Source organism: Hyperolius riggenbachi, chromosome 10, assembly GCF_040937935.1.
Source record: "Hyperolius riggenbachi isolate aHypRig1 chromosome 10, aHypRig1.pri, whole genome shotgun sequence".
Taxonomy (NCBI): domain Eukaryota; kingdom Metazoa; phylum Chordata; class Amphibia; order Anura; family Hyperoliidae; genus Hyperolius; species Hyperolius riggenbachi.
Window position 1 is genome coordinate 100,447,962 of NC_090655.1, and position 20,475 is coordinate 100,468,436.

The window sequence follows — 20,475 nt, forward strand, 5'->3', positions numbered from 1 at the left end:
TTGGGTAACCGGAGTCGGAGGTTTCCTAAACTGAGGAGTCGGATGATTTTTGTACCAACTCCACAGCCCCGCTACTGATTGCCAGTGACCAATCCAAAGCTCAAAACCGATTTCTTTCTGCGCCAGTTCACACAGATGTTTACCGCCAGCTGTGGCACTCTGCCAAAGCACTGTTCATTCAAGTGAATGGGTGGTGCCTGCATGGTCATTTGTGCATACGCCCCATGCCAATTTCTCCCGTCATTTCAGCTGATCCTAGAAGCAATATGCTGCCTCCAGGGTCGCTTACCGTTGTGTCTCTTTGCCGCGCCCACCCCCAAACTCCAAAAGCTGCCGGAAAATGTCAAATGCTTTTCTGCATGCTTACAGAAATGCTTTTGACATGCTGGTGTGTACCAGGCTTAAAGAGACTCTGAAGTGACTTTAAAAACAGCTTTTTAGCTTATATTCTACATGGGCATGTTTGCCCCAGCTAAAACGCTGCTATCCCGCGGCTGAACGAGGGGTCTTTACCCCCCAAATTCCCCCCTGCAAAATCCACAACTAACTTGGTCGTAGATTTTGCTCTTCCTGGAGGCAGAGCTAATGGCTGTAGCTCTGCCTCCATACGCGTCTATCAGTGGCGGATCTCCGCCTCTCCCCCGCCCCTCTCAGTGAAGGAAGACTGAGAGGGGCGGGGAGAGGCGGCAATCAGCGCTGATAGACGCGCTGAGAGGCAGGGCTGCAGCCATTAGCCCTGCCTCAACAAGAAGCGATCCCTGAACATCACGGAGGGGATTTGGGGGTAAAGACCCCTCGTTCAGCCACGGGATAGCAGCATTTTAGCTGGGGCAAACATGCCCATGTAGAATATAAGCTAAAAAGCTGTTTTTAAAGTCACTTCAGACACCCTTTAAGTGGTGGGTGAGAGAAACAGATTACCAGCTGACTAGAACTTTATGTAATTACCAGTATTGCAGCAACAATGCTATTTACCTAAAGGAAGCAGTTATCTAGTAAGCCCAGAGGAGAGTCCTATCTGAACCGGATACTGTACTGGTCAATAAACAGGGAGGCCCCAGGAACGGATTCTCGGGAGAAAATTAACATTTACAATACCTTCAGATGACTGTCACAAAACACTTTAAAATCATAGCAATCCTCACACATGAAAGCACAAAAACTGGGGGCAACAATTATTCTGACAGGACATACTGTGGCATGCAGTTTCACTATAGATGCCTAATGTCTCACACAGGTGCTCAAATAAGATCATCTGAAAAGACAGCTTTGATTGACAGAGCAATGATTGTACACATCTCTTGGCCACCTTGTTCTGTTCTACAGAGATGCATATTTAGGGCCTGCTCACACGAGAGTTATGCTACAGCAATATCACTACTACAAAATCAATGGAGTCTTAGGGCATCTGTTAATATTACAATGGCCAAGTTCCCTTTGTTATTCTATATCCGGCTATAGAGTAATGTTGGTGGGTCCCTGCGTCAATTGTCAGGTGGAAACTCGTGAGCTGTGGTCAGGGGGCATGCTGGCAGCCACTTGTAGCCTGCACACTACTCTGGGCCTGCATGAATGACCTCAAAAGCACCAGCCGGCGAGACCTGTGCTACCTGTGTAAGCTGCTGCCTGATTACTGAGGGAATTGCCTGTCATCTGTGACTTGCTTGTGCATGGCTACAATGCTACAGTATCATCCAGGCTGCATAGAAATGTGGAAAAGGGGGGCACACTATCAGTACTGTACCCTCATTAACTGGTGAGACCTAGGGTTCCTGTGCAAGCTGTTACACGATTATTGCATGCAAATCCCTGTATACTGAGCACTGCACATTTTGATTTAGCTTAGACACTGTCTGTGCTCGCTTGCTGAAGCACTGAAAAGAGAAAACTACTCCCAATTACTGACTGACTTCGATGGCCTATAGAGTTGCATTGGATTGAATAGTGCAGCAATGCATTTTGATAGAATTTCAATAGATTTCATACTGAAATCTATTGGGAATCTGTTCCTAGGTATGTGGCACACATCAGATAGATTCCCGTCAGCTCCGACCTGACAGGCATCTGACAGGGATTCATCTGATGGTCGAATCTGCAGGTGTATGTCCAGTACTATACTATATGTGTTTGAGTGGGCCTATTTCTGATATAGTAAACTTCTGATGTAGTAAGTCACTTTGCCCGGTCCCTTGGAGTTTACTATAAAAGGATTCTACTGTAGTCACACACATTTAGATCCTACTGACATGTATGGAGCTGCATGAAGTCACAAGTTAACAGGCAGCTCCAATGAATCAGTCACATCAACAAGCTTCACATACTGAAGACACACAAGCTTACAGCAAAGCATGAAAACACATCACAAGAATGCGCAATATGGACTACAAAAGTACCTGAAGGACAGCACAGCTGCTAAGTAGTCAACACTTTCCCCTCGAAGAGACCAGTCCCAGGTTCATCTCATTCACTACATGATTTGTTCAACTTGTATGTTCTTCCACCGTTATCAATTCCAGTCGAGTGGCAGATCCACTGACCGCCAACCCAAACTTGCCCGAGACTGTGGAAGGGATTGTGAGCCCCTCTGAGGGTAGCAGCTTCCAAGCCAAGTTGGCCCGAGACTGTGCTAAGGTCGTTAGATTGAGAGCTCCTCTAGGGGAGGGAGACACTACAAATCACACTTGCTAGCGCACTGTGAAAGCGTTGTTAGCGATTCGAGGTGCATTTTCTGGCAATTTAGGTATTGCATTGAGCCCAAACGCTCACAACATGCGCATATCCTGCGACTGCCATTAGCCCTAATCGTAATCGCTCCAGTGAACGCAACACCTTACATTAGCAAAGAGTTTTTGAAAGCGCCGGCTATGGCCAGAGCTCAAAAAAACAATCTTCTGGTGGGTCCCAGCCCTTTTTGTAAGTGGCATAAAAAGTTCTTGTCTAAGTGCTATGCACATCAGCAATGTATCTAACTAATGTAATAACATAGTAACATCAGCTCACATAGATACAACCGGTTACTGTCGCAAAAAGTAGGAAGAGGCAGGAAAGTAAATAGAGGCAACAGAGAAAAAGCTCTTCCTATGCCTGTTAGTAATCAGCACATGCAGGGATTAAGAAGTCTCCTTGTCATCATAATGTGAAAACTCGTGCCTGGCATTTACTTTAGATTGTGCAGACATATGGAGCTAGTTTATGTCACCAGACACTGCAGGGCTAAAGCAACAAGTTACAAATAAGAGAGTGCAACAGAGGACGTCAGAAGCAGAGCGAAATAAAAGTTGTACAGAAGTAAACAATGCACAGCTCGGCTCTGCTAAAAGCAATACCAAGCAAGTCGCTGCCCCCCAATCCCCCTCCACTCCCCCCGGCTCACCTCCGGCACACAGCGCTGCTGCTCCCCGGGCCCCGATCTCCCGGCTTTCCTGAAACAGATCTACACTAGACGGGAAACCAGCGAGAAGTTAGTGGGAAATGCCGTCCATCTGGCCGGAGGAGGGACACCCGGGGGCGGAGCCACGGCCTGGGCACGGCAGCCAATAGCAGAGCAGGCTGGGGGCCTATGCTAATGAATGACTTCCAAGGCTCGCGCGAAGCGGATGGGTGTGCGCGTCTTGCAGGGTGTGGTGCTGCTCACTTCATACCAAATAAATACGTGTATTGGCCGATCCTGGCTGCGATCCAGTGCACAGACACTCCGCTTATTCCCATAGCAGCAGAGCGAAAGTATGCTGTACAGGAGGCTCTCAGAAACTTTTCACCATTATAGGCGGAGTATGCACAGAAAAGCGTAAAGAGGAACTGTCTCGAAAAAGCTTAAAATGTACAACGCATACAAATATAATAAGTACAAAAAGTATATTCTAGCGTAAAATGAGCCATACATTACTTTTCTCCTATGTTGCTGTCACTTACAGTAGGTAGTAGAGATCTGACATTATGGACAGGTTTTGGGATAGTCCATCTCTTCATGGGGGATTCTCAGCATGGCCTTTATTATATAGACATTCCCTGAAAAAGATTTATACAAGGATGCTGGCCAGCCTCCCTGCTCACTGCACACTTTTTTTGGCGTTTTGGGGAAAGCAACAACCATTCACGAAGTGCTTTTAAAAATAAAGAATACCCTGAGAACCCCCCATGAAAAAGATGGGCTAGTCCAAAATCTGTCAGTAATATCAGATTTGCAAACCTCCCAACTTTTTGAGATGAGAAAGAGGGACACTTTAAAGAGAAACCGTGACCAAGAATTGAATTTCATCCCAATCAGTAGCTGACACCCCCTTTCCCAGGAAATCTATTCCTTTTCTCAAACAGATCGGGGGGCTCTGTATGACTGATATTGTGGTGAAACCCCTCCCACAGGAAACTGGAAGTTTTCTTCCTGTGAACCTCATTGTATTGTGGGAAATGGTTGTTTCCAACTGCCAAAAAAAACAAGCAGCAGCTACTTCCAGTGACATCACATGCCAGCAGTAAAAATGTCACCATATGACAAATATCTGGATGTAAACCAGGGAGTGGAAAGCTTTTACAATAGGCAAACACCGACTAAATCATTTATACATAATTATTGAAAAAGTAAAGCACTTTTTTTTATTACATTATTTTTACTGAAGTTCCTCTTTAAGCCATGCCCCTGCCACACTCAGTGACACATACCATACAAATTTCATAAGAAAATTATGTTGTTTTATAATTCAAACCACACTGGTCCGTTCTATCCTGGTTCATTTCCCTTCTTATTAACATTTTACAATTAGTAATATATCAATTTGGGAATAAAGTTTAGAGTCAAACAAATTCGTAATAGAGAAATATATATAATTCCATAGAAAGAGGGACAACGTCCTGAAAGAGGGACAAAGTCCTGAAAGAGGGACAAAGTCCTGAAAGAGGGACAAATGAGGAGGAAAGAGGGACAGAGGGACATGGCTCCCAAAGAGGGACTCTCCCTCCAAAAGAGGGACAGTTGGGAGCTATGGATTTCTACTACTACATACTGTAAGTGACAGCAACATAGAAGAAAAGTAATTTATGGCTTATTTTACTGTGGTAGAAATGTACTTCTTATTTGTATATGTTTACATGTATTTCAAATTGTAAGATTTTCGTGACAGAGATCCTTTAGGCTACTTGCACACCAAGACGTTGCGTTAGGTGCTACGTTAAGGTCGCATAACGTGCACCTAACACAACATATGGTGCAGCAAGTGAGGACGGTAGAGTGAGCCGCGTTAGGCGGCTCAATTCCTATAATGTCTCCTAGAGTGGCGCTGATTGGCCAGCGGGACCACGTGATGCGGAGCGAGACACTCCGCATCACGTGGTCCCGCCGGCCAATCAGCGGCCGCCAGTGCAGTGAATATTAAGTAGCCATGTGCGTGGCTACTGTAGCTGGCTCTCCCCGCCTCCTCTCCGCCCCCCACTGCGCATGTGCAAACAGTCTAACGCGGCTATAGCCGCTGTAACGCCGTAGCATGCTGCACTTTCCAGAGAACGTGCAGCGTTACATGTAACGCAACGTGGGCTGTGTGAACAGCCCACTTGTGTTACATTGCTGTGCGTTGGGGGAGTGTTACAGGCGCACTAACGTGCGCCTGTAACGTCTTAGTGTGTAAGCAGCCTAAAGCTAATAATAGTGAAATACCGTACCACCTTCATTGCACGAGTTCCATAAGTATAAATGGGAGCCACACACGTGGTGATGAGTGAGAATTTTGAAGTGATGAGTGAAAAGTCTTATTTTTGCAAAAATAATTTAAAATTTGACTTTTGGGCGAAAATGCCATTGGAAATCATTTTGTAATAAGTTTGTGATTTTTTTTGTGTGTGTGTACGTAAATAAAACTTTTCGCTGTAAAATTACAGATTTTTTACAAATTTCCGCATCGGAAAAGAAAAACGTATTTTCTTTGACATTATTGTGAAAATATGTATTCCTGCATTTCAAATTGAAAATGGCATTTTCAATGTGAAAATGACTGGTGAAAATTCGCAAGCTACCCTGCACACAAGTCGTTTAGACATTTGTATTATTAATATTAAGTTTATATTTTGGTTTGCAACTATTAAAGTGAACCTTAACTCTGGGGCAAAAAAAGTTTCACTTACCTAGGGCTTCCCCAAGCCCCCTGCAGCCTTCCCGTGCCCTCGCAGCTCCTCCAGTGTGCTCTGGTACCCCACCGCGGCTTAGTCTCGTTTTCGACCAACTAACAGTCGGCCCCCGGGAACGCGTCCTCTTCTTCGCCTTCCCTGATGTCATGCGCAGTACGCCTGTGCATGACGCGCTTAACGGCGGGGAAGGCGAGGAAGAGGACGCATTGCTGGGGGCCGACTGTCAGCTCATATTCGATCAGATAGAGATCTAGCTCTTGGTCGAATCTGCCAATCAACGGGCACCTTTTCCACCGGCCACATTTGCAATTGCATTTTTGGATAGCCTCATGCATTTTTTCCCACATAGGAAAACACTGTATGCGAATTGCTGGTGATTTTGTAACCTACCAGCAACTGACCTGAATGCAAACTAAGATATGAATTGTATCGCCAAAAGTAAAAATTGCAAAGAGGAACTTTAACCAAGGATTGAAGTCCATTCCAATAGTAGCCGATACCCTCTTTCCCATGAGAAATGTTTACCTTTCCTCAAATAGATCATCAGGGGTGTCTGTATGGCTGATATTGTGGTGAAACCCCTCCCACAGTGTGATGTCATGACCAGGGTCTTGACAGTTTGCGTTCTGTGAACCTTATTGTGCACTACAGTTCCTCTTTAAATTGGAATATATATGGTGATAACTGTAATTAAAATTATGCATTATCTTTCAGAAAGGAACATTCCAAATCTTTCTTGCATGAAAATCATTATAATTTGTCTCCTCCCACTGGCTAGAATGGCCCAATCAGTATGGCTCCCAGCTGGAGGCCAGACTCTCACCCCCACTGCTGGACTAAAGTTTGGAAACATCCTGCCATTTACACATTTCTAAGGCATGATGTAAGCACATGTACACACGGAAAGGACTTTGCTCATTCCCTATGGCACTTAAATAGAGAAGGTGCTAAAGAAGGAGGGGTTAGTTTGCTGAACAACTATGTTGTAACCTAATTGCTAGGTACACACAATGCAGTTTTCGATTCTTCATACTTCTTCCGGTCCGTACTTCTATGGAAAATCGATTGGAAATCAGATCGGACATGGTGGAAATAGTCGATCTGACAGTAATTGCATTGTGTGTACCTAGAGTATAGGCCTGCCATACAAACTCTTTAGAGAGGTTTTATTGCATCAATTCATATGAAAATCGTACTAATCAATATCAGACAGCAGTACCCTTGCCAAAGCTCTGCTGTATGCGAGTTTCGGTAGACCTACAGATCGCCTGCCCCCAGGATCAATGCCCTAATTCGCTGTGCCGATTACCTATTCTGCAGCCCGTTCCTTGAGATTTAAAAATTACTTGCAGGTGGTGATTGGGGATGATTGGGGGAAAAAGGAGGCACTAGACCAGGCATGGGCAAACTCAGCCCTCCAGCTGTTACGGACCTACAAGTCCCACAATGCATTGCAGGAGTCTGACAGCCACAGTCATGGCTCATCAAGGCAAATGCATTGTGGGACTTGTAGTTCCGTAACAGCTGGAGGGCCGAGTTTGCCCATGCCTGCGCTAGACACTTGCGGCAGCTGGACAGGTGAGATATTTTAATTCTCGGGCACTCCGGGGGAAAAGGGGTAAAGCGTATTAACATTTGGGGGGACATCAGCGATTGCAGAGATTCCATGCTGATATGGTGTATGGGCGGCCAACAAATTCAATCAAAGATCTGTCTCTTGCTTGACCCGCCCATACATCACTTGATGTATGGGCACCGTGAGGCATTGTTACTCGTTTTTACTGCAGGGTAACACTAAAGCGATGAAAGTCTATGAGACATTTCATACCTGGTGTGATGTGATGTGCCGGAAGTATCACATCTGATGCGAAAGTATCAGCGCAGTATGGGTCAGCTTCCGCGGTGACGTGCAAGGACCGGAAGTCATGTAAGGCAATGGCACCACAGATATTTTAACATTTTTCACATTTGTGTAGCGGTGTGCATGCGCGGTAGCAAGTTTTGCCAATACACTTGCTTGCGGTGCATATTTCCGCCACAGGAAGTGAGTGCAAGAGAGCCTCACTTCAGATTTGAATTGCTGTCAGGGATTCAATGTAGGCTCATTACAGTGCATTGTCTAGGTAATTACAAAGGCTTTTTTTTAGCAATGAGGTAAGATCATCCGATCGCAATGCAACCAAAACGCTGGTTACTAGTGTAAAACTAGCCTAAACCTTTTGTGCATATGAACGTCATAGCACAAAGGGTTAACTTACATATACACTGTAAATGAAAGCTATATTTATATTTATATAACAGATTAAGTCATTACAGGCAAAGCAGCTGTATCGGTACAAAGAATTGTTACACTTGCAGATATCTGGCCAAAACCATAATAAGCAAATTCATTTGGGTCTAGCTAATGCACACATTATTAAAGCCTTTCAAAAGTACAATTACCAAGCAGTGGAGAGCTGAACAATTCTCGACTGCCCATCACCTGCTAGTCTCTTAACGTAACCAAATCAGAGCATTTAAACAGGCAGCTCTGATCAGCAAAGGTACAGCATCCATCAAATATGGTGGCCTGAGAGGCAGATATTCAGTTTAACCACCACAACTGACAAGCATGTGATCACCATACAAACACAGTAGGGTATTGGGGTTGACTAAGGCTCTACATAAAATATGCCTGAACAAACCACATAGGAGTCTAGCCAATCCAAACTTTTATTAAAACCAACCCTGCCAATTCACCTACATGTTATTCAGTCCAGGGATTAGATTTAGAGCAAACCCTTTTTGCTGCTTTGAGCCTATCTCCACTCTAATATCCCAGCTACGGTAGCATGTATGGCTCAAAGTATTCCATCATGTTTGTAATCTACACCCCTTTCTAATTTATTATACAGGTAGCCCCCTGAAAATGTGAAATTTTTATTCTGTGGGAACAAGTCAAAAATTATTTTTCAAAAGAGCTTAAACCGGTAAAATTATGTTTTGCTGCAGGACACGGAGGTTACAGAGGCGACACAGTGGGGGATACAGAGGGGGACACTGAAGCCACGGGGGAAGAGGTGGCACAGATGGAGACACTGAAGGCACGGGGGAACAGAGGTAACACGGGGACACTGGAGTCACAGAGGAAATACAGATGACACAGTGTTTCGACTTTGGAACAGATTCAAGTTAAGAATGAACCTAAAGTCCCTATCTTGTGTGTTAACGGGGGACTGCCTGTACATTGTTTTCTAGCATGCTGGTTATTTACACATACAGGATTGTGATGATAAATACTTATATTCAATATCTTGCTTCACCCCGAGTCCAATAGCTCTTCTGTGAACATAAAAGTACAAATTGGAGTGCCTGACAAGGTTTCAGTTTTAGAACATCAGCAAGCTCGGTGATCTGAAACACGGCATGTGGTCATTGCATCAGTGTCGCCACACAGGAAGTGATGAGCATAATCCCCACATGGGGATACAAACAACTTATCAGAAGTTCTAGTATTTCAACATACTACAGGAAATCTTGGCTTACAGCACTAGTTCACCTTCCCAGATATTTGTTAGTAAAGGTGAACAGGGGAATATGCCATTACTCACATCCTTTGGAGAGAAATTCCCTTTGGAACATACATGTCAAACTTCAGCCCATGGGCCAAATCTGGCCCTCAGAGCCACCAGATTTGGCCCTCAGGTGGTTTCCCCAGTTTGCATTATGTTTAGCCCATTTAGGACCACCGTAGAAGCTATATTGGAGGGTAAGGCCTAGATCACCAGGGAAGCCATATGGAAAGGAAGACAGCACTAGGTACTAGGGAACTGTATAGGGGAGGGAGTAGAATGAACATCAGGGAATTGTATAGGGGGAGGGCGAACCAATAAACACCAGGGAACTGTATAGATGAGGGCCACTAGACACCAGGGAATCGTATAGGGGAAGGCATGACACTAGACACTAGGGGACTGTATAGGGGATGGAAGGGGGCTATTAGACATCAGGGAACTTTATAAGGGAGACAGGTGGCCAGTGGACATTGAGGTTGGCCCACGATTTGGTCACAGAGCTCAACTGCAGCCCACTTTGTATTTGAGTTTGACACCCTTGCTTTAGAAGAGTCAGTTAATTAAGGCAGAGATCTGTGCAAAGTATGGTGCTGCCAAAAGAAGTTTCTCTAGCAAAGAGCCATCACCTGACTTTGCAAGAGGATGGGGGCAGGGTCAGCAGAGAGGAAGTCTAGCTGGTGGCCCCATTCCACAGCTCCTTTTGGATCACCTCATGTGGGATAGAACTGGATATGAGGTGGCATCTGGATAGCTCACAAAGTCAAGACTAACGATACAAGTTCCTGTATGATCAGATCGCTAAGTGTTGATGGGGGCAATCGACAATGACCGACCAATGCATCAATCGTTCTGTCGATCCATTTTTTGAACCAACTCTATTTATTATTATCAGATTGGTTGCCTTTACCTTCCCATTCCAGAAATGTTAACCTTAATGAGCACCTTTACTGTTCTTTCAGGCAAGGAGCATTAGACATAGGCACAGGAAAACAACGTTGCAAACCCAGCCAGCTAGGTCAGGGTTTTTCAGCCCTATGACAGATTGTGCCACTTTTATTACATGGCCATTTTGAAGTACAACCACTTGAAGGAGTCAACAACTCAATGACTGCAGAAAATGATAAAGTACTCGTTTCTCTGACAGTGATCAGTGAGACAGAAATTCCCAATGGCATGCAGATATTACCAACAGTCCCTTAGACTGTAAGCCTTTGGCAGGGTCCTGCCTTTCCTAGTGTATTCTACATGATTGTGCGCCCTATCATTGTGCTCCTTTCCTATGACCGCCTCATACTATTACTGGGCCTGCCTAACCAGCCTAAAATCGCATGATCATGTATTTTGTCCTCTCTTTGCCTTGTACAGCTTTGTCATATGTTGCATAACATTGATACATCTGTCATCCTTTGTATCATTGTATGTATTTATTATCCAGCACTGTGTAATATGTTGGCGCTTTATAAATACAATAAATAATAATAGGACGATACACATCATGAGGCTTCCCAATGAAAATTACAGTGATCATGTCACAGTCACAGATGATAAATTCTGCAATCATAAGACCCCCAGAAGAGAAATGCAGTAATTGTGAGGCAACCACTGTATCCGTGTGTGGACTTCCAGAATATATCCAACAAGAGCTTGTTAGGTATGTTATCGTATTAGCGCTCCCTGCCTTCATGCTACTGCACAGGCGTGGCCGTACTCGCACAGGTGCAGGACAATCTCGCTCATGTATCAAGAAGAGCGCAGCCACGACCTTCCAGAGGGTTCCTGTGAGCAGCTATGGGGGCAAGGAGGACTCAGGAAGCCTCTGGAGCAGTGTTTCTCAAACTAAGGCCCACGAGCCGAATGTGGCCCCCTGAGGCTATTTTACCGCCCCCCTCCCCCACACACACATACATAAAATGTATTACTTATAGATGCAGTCAGCTACATCTTTAAATATTGGTGGTCCGCATATAGAATAGCAGTGCTGGCACCACCCATCCACATGAAAGCCAGAAAGCAGTAATTCACTGTTTTCCAATCACATTCCACATCAGGTGACACTGCTGTCCAATTGGACTGCAGGTTGTCACCTGGGTATGCTTAACTGTCTGGCCCACAAACACTTCTACATCGTTTTATGTATACTCCGGCCCCCCAGCAGTCTGAAGTATGTTAACCCGGCCTTCGACCTAAACCGTTTGGGGACCCCTGCTTTGTAGGATCCAGAGAACAGTCTCTTCCAAAGTAAGTATCGATCTCTTTTACAGGCTGCCCCGGGTTCTCTTTAAAGCTAGCTATACACTATGCTATGTCTTTCAGCAATGAAACTGTTGATTCAATACAAATATCAGAATAAAAAATGAAGCAGAAACTAAGGAGAAGTTGATGAAAAGGAGAGGAAAGGAGGGAGCCTCAGAGGATCAGCAGCTATAGCTTTTTACTGCATCCAACTGTACAAAACTAGCAGTGGCAGCAGACATTCAAATAGATTTCTGCTGTAACCCGATTAAAATCCAGTAGTACAAGGCAGTAAAACAATCACTCCTTCCCAATTGATTTCTGATCAGGGAAATGTGGATTGCCTAATTAAGTTAATGTTGAGTTATTTGTGTACTTTTTTTTTTTAATTTATTTTTTTAGTTTGAAAGGAACCTGAGCCAAAGCTCGGGTTAGAAAGAGACACTTATCTAAAGAGAGGGAGGTCCCATTGAGGCTTCTCTAGGCATAATCTCCTGTCCCACTGGCGCGCACGGACACCCTCCACATTGGATATACACGGATATGCGCACGGCCAGGCATGCACTGTAGCATGGAGCACAGCTGACAGTCGACTTCTGTAGTGAGCAGAGAAGCAAGCTCCAGGCAGTTTAGATTAGCTTGATTGCAGGTACTCTTACCTCTTTTCCAAGCTCCCCCTCCCACCCTGTTGTCTTCCCCATGATCCTTTTCTCTTTTTAGATTTCAGAGGCTTCTTTTTTCAGCATATCCTTGCCAAACAGCACTGGTGATGTCTACAGTCCTGGTGAAAGGTCTTCCTGCCATTTCTCCTCTCCCAACAGGCTCTCTGTCTTGTGCCTCTACCTCTTTACCCAGCCCCCCCCCACTCCTATGTATCCCCCTCTTTCGTATATGTCCCCCTTTTCTGACTTTAGGAGCTCACAATCTATATAGAGTACAGAGTTTCATAACAGCTAGCTCCGTCCACATCCTGACGACTCCTTTTCAACAAAAATCCCCCAAAATTTTCAGCAATATGCTTGGCGCTCCAACCCGTCAACCCTCCCATTATCCCATCAATATATATATATATATATTGTTGGAGTCTCTGGAGAATGATCATTTGCTGGAGAGAAGAGAGATCAGAAAAAAATCTAGAGGGAGCTCCTCTGACTTACCCTATTCATTCAAACATGAGCGCCAGAGAGCATGACAATGGTGCTACATCGAGTTTAAATAACTACAGGTTATATGATTTTGGATAGACCACATAGAAGCTGTACTTCACCATTGCTGTGACTGAAGTAAGAACTGAAAAATGAGATGGTAACGGGAAAATTTAAGAGCTGTCACTACTAACAGCCTATATACACTATAATGCTGCTTTACACCGCTTCAGACTGCAAGCAGAAATATTAACCTATTTATAAAAGGCTGATGTATTTTTGCTAGGAATGAACACTACTGTGATGCACAGGATGTTTCTTCAGAGACTGTAGGCTTCACATTGTCTGGACTAAAGGTGGCCATACACTGGTCGATTTGCCATCAGATCGATCAACAGATAGATCCCTCTCTGATCGAATCTGATCAGAGAGGGATCGTATGGCTGCCTTTACTGCAAACAGATTGTAAATCGATTTCAGCATGAAACCGATCACAATCTGTGAAGCTGTTGCCACCCCCCCTGCATACATTACCTGCTTCGGCTGGCGCGTGTCCCCCGGTCTCCGCAGTCTTCTTCTCCGCGCTGGGCTCTGAGTCCGGCAGGCTTCACAGAACTTCCTGTCTGGGGCAAGTTTAAACAATAGAGGGCGCTCTACTGTTTAAACTTCCTGCTGGGACAGGAAGTTCAGTGAAGCCTGCCGGACTCTGAGCCCAGCGCGGAGAAGAAGACAGCGGAGACCGGGGGACACGCGCCAGCCGGAGCAGGTAATGTATTGCAGCTAGTGTCGGGCATTCGAACGCCGCTATTGACGCACTCCCAACCTGCTGGTGATCGAGCAAAATCTTCCGCACGGACGGAACGACAGGAATCTACGGGAACTATTGATTTCGGAAGGAAATCGATTGTTCTGTCAGCGTTTGCGCAATGATTTCACAGCAGATTCGATCACAGTGATCGAATCTGCTGTATATCGGTGGGAAAATCGTTACGCGTATGGGCCCCTTTACATGTCATATAACACACAAAAGATCACAATACATGGCTGACTGGTGTTTACCAAGTATTAGTGTCCTGAGTCAATGGGTTTTGTGTTTGTTGCTGATTACAAGCTCTTCTGTAGCGCCACAGATTTAATGGGAACCCGAGAAAAGAGGTAAATGGAGGCTGCCATATTTATTTCCTTTAAAACAATATCAGTTGCCTGGCTATCCTCCTGATCCTGTGTCTCTAATACTTTAAAGGTGCGTACACACGCACTACTAAATGCAACGACTGGTCCGCCAGACCCTCCCGCTGGGCGGTCTTTAGCCAACAGTATGCGCGTGTGTATGCGCTGTCAGCGGACTGATAAGGCTGTCAAAAACAGCCTTATCAGTCCGCCAACAGCGCGTACACACGCGCATACTGTTGGCTAAAGACCACCCAGCGGGAGGGTCCGGCAGACCAGTCGTTGCATTTAGTAGTGCACCTTTAGGCATAGACTCTGAACAAGCATGCAGCAGATCAGGTACTCTGACTCAGCTGACTCCCCTTGTTCCAGGGATTTGACTAAGGGCTCGTTTCCACTAGAGCGAATCTGCATGCGTTTCCTGCATGCAGATTCGCTCAAACAATACTAGTGGATGGCACCGTTTCCACTTGTCAGGAATTCTGTGCGGCTCGCTTTGCAGAAAAAATCTGCACAGCTGAGCAGTCAGAATTCGCACGCCGCACACCCGTACGCGAATCGTCGGTCATGTAACTAAATAGGAAAACCGCAAGCACTTGAGTCTTGCGGTTTTCCCGGCGTTTCCGCGCGCGATTTCGTTAAAAAACCCATGTCAATGCTTTCCGGCATTGACATGGCTAAAATCGCGTTGTTAAAATTCCATGTGAAAAACCGCATGAAAACGTCAACGAATCCGCAACCATATGCGGATTCGTTTACGCGTTTTCCGTGTGCAAATCGCGCCGCACAAGTGGAAACGTACCCTTAGACCCTACTTATGACAGAAGATCAACAGGACTGCCGGGCAACTGGCATTGTTTAAAAGAAAATAAATATGGCAGCCTCCATATCCCTCTCACCTCGTGTTACTTTTAAACAACGTTTGATATCATAAAAGTAGCAAAGCTATTTTTGCACAGATTTTTTTGCAGTATCAATGCCCCTCATCACATTATGATAAATAGATCCCCACTATTTTGAAGAGTTCCAAATGCTAAGTGACAGTTCACATTTTAATGCTGCTTTATAGACGGACTTCTTCCCTTGAAAGACAAACACCCTAAGGGCCCATTCACACTGGGGAGCTTTTTGGTGATTTCCGCAGTGCTTTGAATCGCTGGAGATAGCTAGCGCTTAGAAAAGTGCTAGTGTCATATAGTATGTGGCAGGGATCTCACTGCACGTTCTTTTTCAGTTAAAAACGGAGGGGAAAAAAATCACTCCGCAAAACGCTAGCGATTTTGCCAGAATTTTGCGATCCCCGGTGTGAATGGGTCCTAGAAGCTAACATTGTGATTCTGTCTTCACTACCTGTGTGGGTCTCTGACCTGGAAAAGCAGGCAGGGCATACGTTCAGGTCAAACTAGCTTAGATGATGAACAAGATGCCCCATTTTGTCAACTTGATGCAAAAATTATTTCAATTTATATGCAGGTTTAAATTGGACCAAATCCGGGTGCTGCTGAATTGTATTGGGGAACCAATTGTAAGGTGAAACTAAATTTCCATCTGGGGAATATCTGCGTCTTACTGATCTTTACTAGCTGTACGACAGCAGTGACTCTCCCAGTAGTAAGCACACAACCAAGACATCAGCCCTGGAAACCTTTTTAGCCCTGTTAAAGGGAACCCGAGGCATGAGACCTATAGGAGCTGCCATATTTATTTCCTTTTGAACAATACCAGTTGCCTGGCAGTCCTGCTGATCTTTCTGGTCAGTAGGGTCTAAATCACACACCAGAAACAAGCATGCAGCTAATCTTGTCACATTTGTCATAGACATCTGATATGTGCACTTGTTCAGGGTCTATGGCTTAAAGTATTAGAGGCAGAGAATAATCAGGACAGCCAGGCATTGTGCATTATTTAAAAGGAAACAAACATGTCAGCCTCCATATCCCTCTCACCTCGCCAGTCCTCAGGTCCCCCGCCGCGGCTTAGTTTCGTTTCTGCCGACTGATCAGTTGACGGACTACTGCGCCGGTGTGGGTTGGGCGGGTGCATCCTCGTTTGCGCTCCTGTCGGCGAGAGCATCCTGCGCAGACGCAGTAAGCAAAATCCTCAAACTGCTCAGACGCAGTAAGCAAAATCCTCATACTGCGCAGGACACATTCGCTGACGGGATCGTGAACGAGGACGCGTAAGGCCAACCTGCACAGGTGCAGAGGCCAGCCGACTGATCAGTTAGCAGAAACAAAGCTAAGCTGCTGCGCGGTACCGGCACGGGCACAGGGAGGCTTCAGGGGGCCGGTAGAAGCCTCAAGTAAGTGAAACTCTTTTTCTTGGCTTTGCTGTAGGTTCACTTTAAAAACAACTGAGCAGTAACTGCTGTCCTGCAAACACTGAGTGTGAGGAAAAGGTTTTGGCGTTTGTTGTTGGCATTTGTAGGACAAAATAGCTTACATCTGAAATCTGACCAGATGCTAAGGATAAACCTGACTATTATAACATCTGCGTTCTGTCTTACATTTTAAATAAAGTTATCTTTTTAAGTGCAAACTGTTTATTTTATACAGAGATCAATTAAACAGACTCCGTAAAAAACTTGCTATGGCAGCTCCAATCCTTGCTGTCCTAAACTAGAAAAAAAGTTTCCACAGAAATCCCACTTGGAAGAAGATGTGTTTAAAAGCACGGAGTATCTATAAAACTGGTTACATTAACTTCCAGCATTACATAAACCGCTTCATGTCACATATAAAACTACCTACAGACATTTAATAAATACTGCTGGGTAACAGCTGGGTGTGTCTGACCTGTCCCATATGATGGGTGGATGCAAATGAGATTGGCCATGCAGGATTTTATGGGACTTTCCTCCAAGCCTCCAGTTTCCTACAACATTCCAAAAACATACTAGTAAGTATTCTCCCCCCCCCCTCCCCCTAAAAAAAAAAAGAAAAACAATTTTTTTTACAGTAGGAACATTATACTTTATAGCAGGGGTTAATTGTGACCTCCTCTGAGCAACAGTAAAGCTCTGTACACATGGGATTCGATCCCTCAAGCGACACTGCGGGACCGAGGCTGTACAGACAAGTCGCTACCCTGTAGGTTAGTGACATGTTCTGATTGATGGTGTGTGTGTGTGTGTGTGGGGGGGGGGGGGGTGCGCCTAGCAGAGCACCATGGAAGTGATGGCTGGGATTAGTAGGGAGAACAATGCTCTCTGTCAACGATTAGCCAAATCAACCTGCCAGTTTAATCGCTGGCCGTTCCCCACACGCTAGATTCTTGTCATAGGCGGACGTTGTCGCACTCTTTGGCAGAGTTTCATCTAGCGTATATACAGCTATGTAGCTGTGGGGGCACAATGTGCTCTGTGAACCTCAGCAGGAAGTCTGCTCTCAGAGCCAAATCTGCATTTCGTGTGCCAGTCTTTATCAGCACAGATTCATGGATGTCCATCACTGGAGGTGTACAACTCACTCATTGGATGAAATCAAGCGTCAGAACACTGCTGGACTCCAGATATAACACTGAAGTGCAAGGGTGTTAGTGAGGATCATTTGAAAACACTGCAAGTTTAAAAGGGTGCGGCTATCTCCCCTATTAAATTTAAAGGCTGTACAGAAATCATGGAGCACACAGTATTCAACTGGGGGCCCGCTATAATAGTGGCTACAATAGGTAGCCGCTGTTTCTTATGTGTAGCCACGATTTGTAACTTATTTTCAATGCATAGCCGCTATAGTGGTATAGTTAGCCACCACCAGTGGGGAGGTAAGGGTTAGGCACCACCAGCGGGGAGGTAAGAGTTAGGCACCACCAGCGGGAGGTAAGGGTTAGGCACCACCAGCGGGGAGGTAAGGGTTAGGCACCACCAGCGGGGAGGCAAGGGTTAGGCACCACCAGCGGGGAGGCAAGGGTTAGGCACCACCAGCAGGGAGGCAAGGGTTAGGCACCACCAGCAGGGAGGCAAGGGTTAGGCACTACCAGCAGGGAGGCAAGGGTTAGGCACCACCAGCGGGGAGGTAAGGGTCAGGCACCACCAGCAGGGAGGCAAGGGTTAGGCACCACCAGCGGGGAGGCAAGGGTTAGGCACCACCAGCAGGGAGGCAAGGGTTAGGCACCACCAGCAGGGAGGCAAGGGTTAGGCACCACCAGAGGGGAGGTAAGGGTTAGGCACCACCAGCGGGGAGGTAAGGGTTAGGCAACACCAGCGGGGAGGCAAGGGTTAGGCACCACCAGCGGGGAGGTAAGGGTTAGGCACCACCAGCGGGGAGGCAAGGGTTAGGCACCACCAGCGGGGAGGCAAGGGTTAGGCACCACCAGCAGGGAGGCAAGGGTTAGGCACCACCAGCGGGGAGGTAAGGGTTAGGCACCACCAGCGGGGATGTAAGGGTTAGGCACCAACAGGGGAGGGTTCTGTGTGAGAGAAGGGAGAGGTTAGGTCATAGTAAAATATTGGTAAGTATTACCGATATTTTACTATATCCATGTAGTAGAATATCGGTAACACTACCCCTTTTCAACTTGCGGCTTTTTCAAATGTATGCTGTCAGCGTGTATCAAGATTTACATGAAAGCTGTGTACAGACATTAGCTAAAATAACCGTACAAACTTTATACTGCCATCCTCTGCAATCATCTTGGGTGACAAAAGTCTAATATGTGCTCAAAGCTTTAGGCCTCATCTAAAGTCTTGTAGTCAAAGTCCGGGAGATACGACTCCACATCAAAGCCACAGATTGCCATATCTTGTTCTATTTATTTTAATGTAATGAAGAAGCTGCTAATGTCACCAGAAATTCTCTACTAAATCAATAACGAGTGACATTTAGCAACATCTTGTTCTGGCGACAGTCTCTGGCAACAAATGCTGCAGATTAGCTGTCTTTATTACGTACAGCTTGCTTCCTCAGAGCGATCTGTAGCTCTAAAGACTAGCATTGTAACCAGAAACAGCTAAGACACTAGCTGGCTCCATATCATGTGTAGCAATGACTCTGCTGCTAGGTACATGTCACTTGTAGTAAAGGCTCCGCTGATGCGTAAGAGAGAATTCGCCGCTGGGAGAGTTGGGCACAGGATACAGCCGATATATGGCTCATCCTGCTCCTGCACAAGTCCCGACGGCACAAATTCCTATTCCCTCTCTAGGTCTACGTGGATAGTGGGGAATTATGTAATTCGCCTTCCAGCTATTGCTGGTGGCCGAATTACAGTGTTTTAAAAGTAACTTCAGCTTCGTCTTCTGACGGCGCCAAAGTTACTCACTGTGCGCCGCTATAGCTGTCATTTCTATTACGGTCTATGGTGGTGCCGGCTTCGCCCAAGTCTCCTGCACTGGATTTGTAGTGCTCACCGCCGATAGACACGTCACCTAAACAGAGACCAAGTGGCAAACTAGATATCACCTGAAGTTGATACTGCAGCCATCTTTGTTAACTAGGGGCCATATGCAATTCTCCTGAGTTTTCTCCTAGGAGATAGTTTTTAATATTCTGTTTAACCTCCTGAGCGGTCTGGACGAGCTCAGCTCGTCCATCACCGCCGGAGGCTGCCGCTCAGGCCCTGCTGGGCCGATTTTTATCAAATAAAGTGCAGCACACGCAGCCGGCACTTTGCCAGCCGCGTGTGCTGCCTGATCGCCGCCGCTCTGCGGCGATTCGCCGCGAGCAGCGGCGAAAGAGGGCCCCCCTAGCCGCCTGAGCCCTGCGCAGCCGGAACAAAAAGTTCCGGCCAGCGCTAAGGGCTGGATCGGAGGCGGCTGACGTCAGGACGTCGGCTGACGTCGATGACGTCACTCCGCTCGTCGCTATGGCGACGATATAAGCAAAACAAGGAAGGCCGCTCATTGCGGCCTTCCTTGTTTATTCTGGGCACCGGAGGCGATCGGAAGATCGCCTCCGGAGCGCCCTCTAGTGGGCTTTCATGCAGCCAACTTTCAGTTGGCTGCATGAAATAGTTTTTTTTTTATTTAAAAAAAACCCTCCCGCAGCCACCCTGGCGATTTAATCAGAACGCCAGGGTGGTTAAAATAACTTTCCAGCACTTTTCAACTAAAAAGTACCAAAGAGTAGATGAAAAATTACTATCAAAATTATTTTGAGTATTTTCTTGCTTTCTGGTGGCTTAAAAGGCATTTTATGGACAAGTTTAAAAATATCACATAGGAGAAATAGAAAATGCATATGGGCCCTGGGGTCACATGCAATTCAGTTTTTCTCCTACGTTTTCTTCTAGGTGATATTTTGATACCTCATCAATAAAAATGC

General features: G+C 45.9%; 1 protein-coding gene across 8 annotated transcripts in view; it reads right to left on the minus strand.

Annotated features, from left to right (window-relative positions):
- SGMS1 (sphingomyelin synthase 1) overlaps positions 1-20,475 on the minus strand; it is a 419,472-nt gene that overhangs the window by 84,226 nt on the left and 314,771 nt on the right. For 2 of the 8 annotated variants that reach the window (XM_068258840.1, XM_068258844.1), the window contains exon 1: positions 8,557-8,695. The exons of 4 other annotated variants lie outside the window; for them this stretch is intronic. The gene's annotated coding sequence lies outside the window, so the exon portion shown is untranslated. Of the gene's footprint in view, positions 1-3,373; positions 3,487-8,556; positions 8,696-20,475 lie in introns of those variants that run through there. 2 more of the 8 variants (XM_068258846.1, XM_068258839.1) reach the window with 2 other exon arrangements.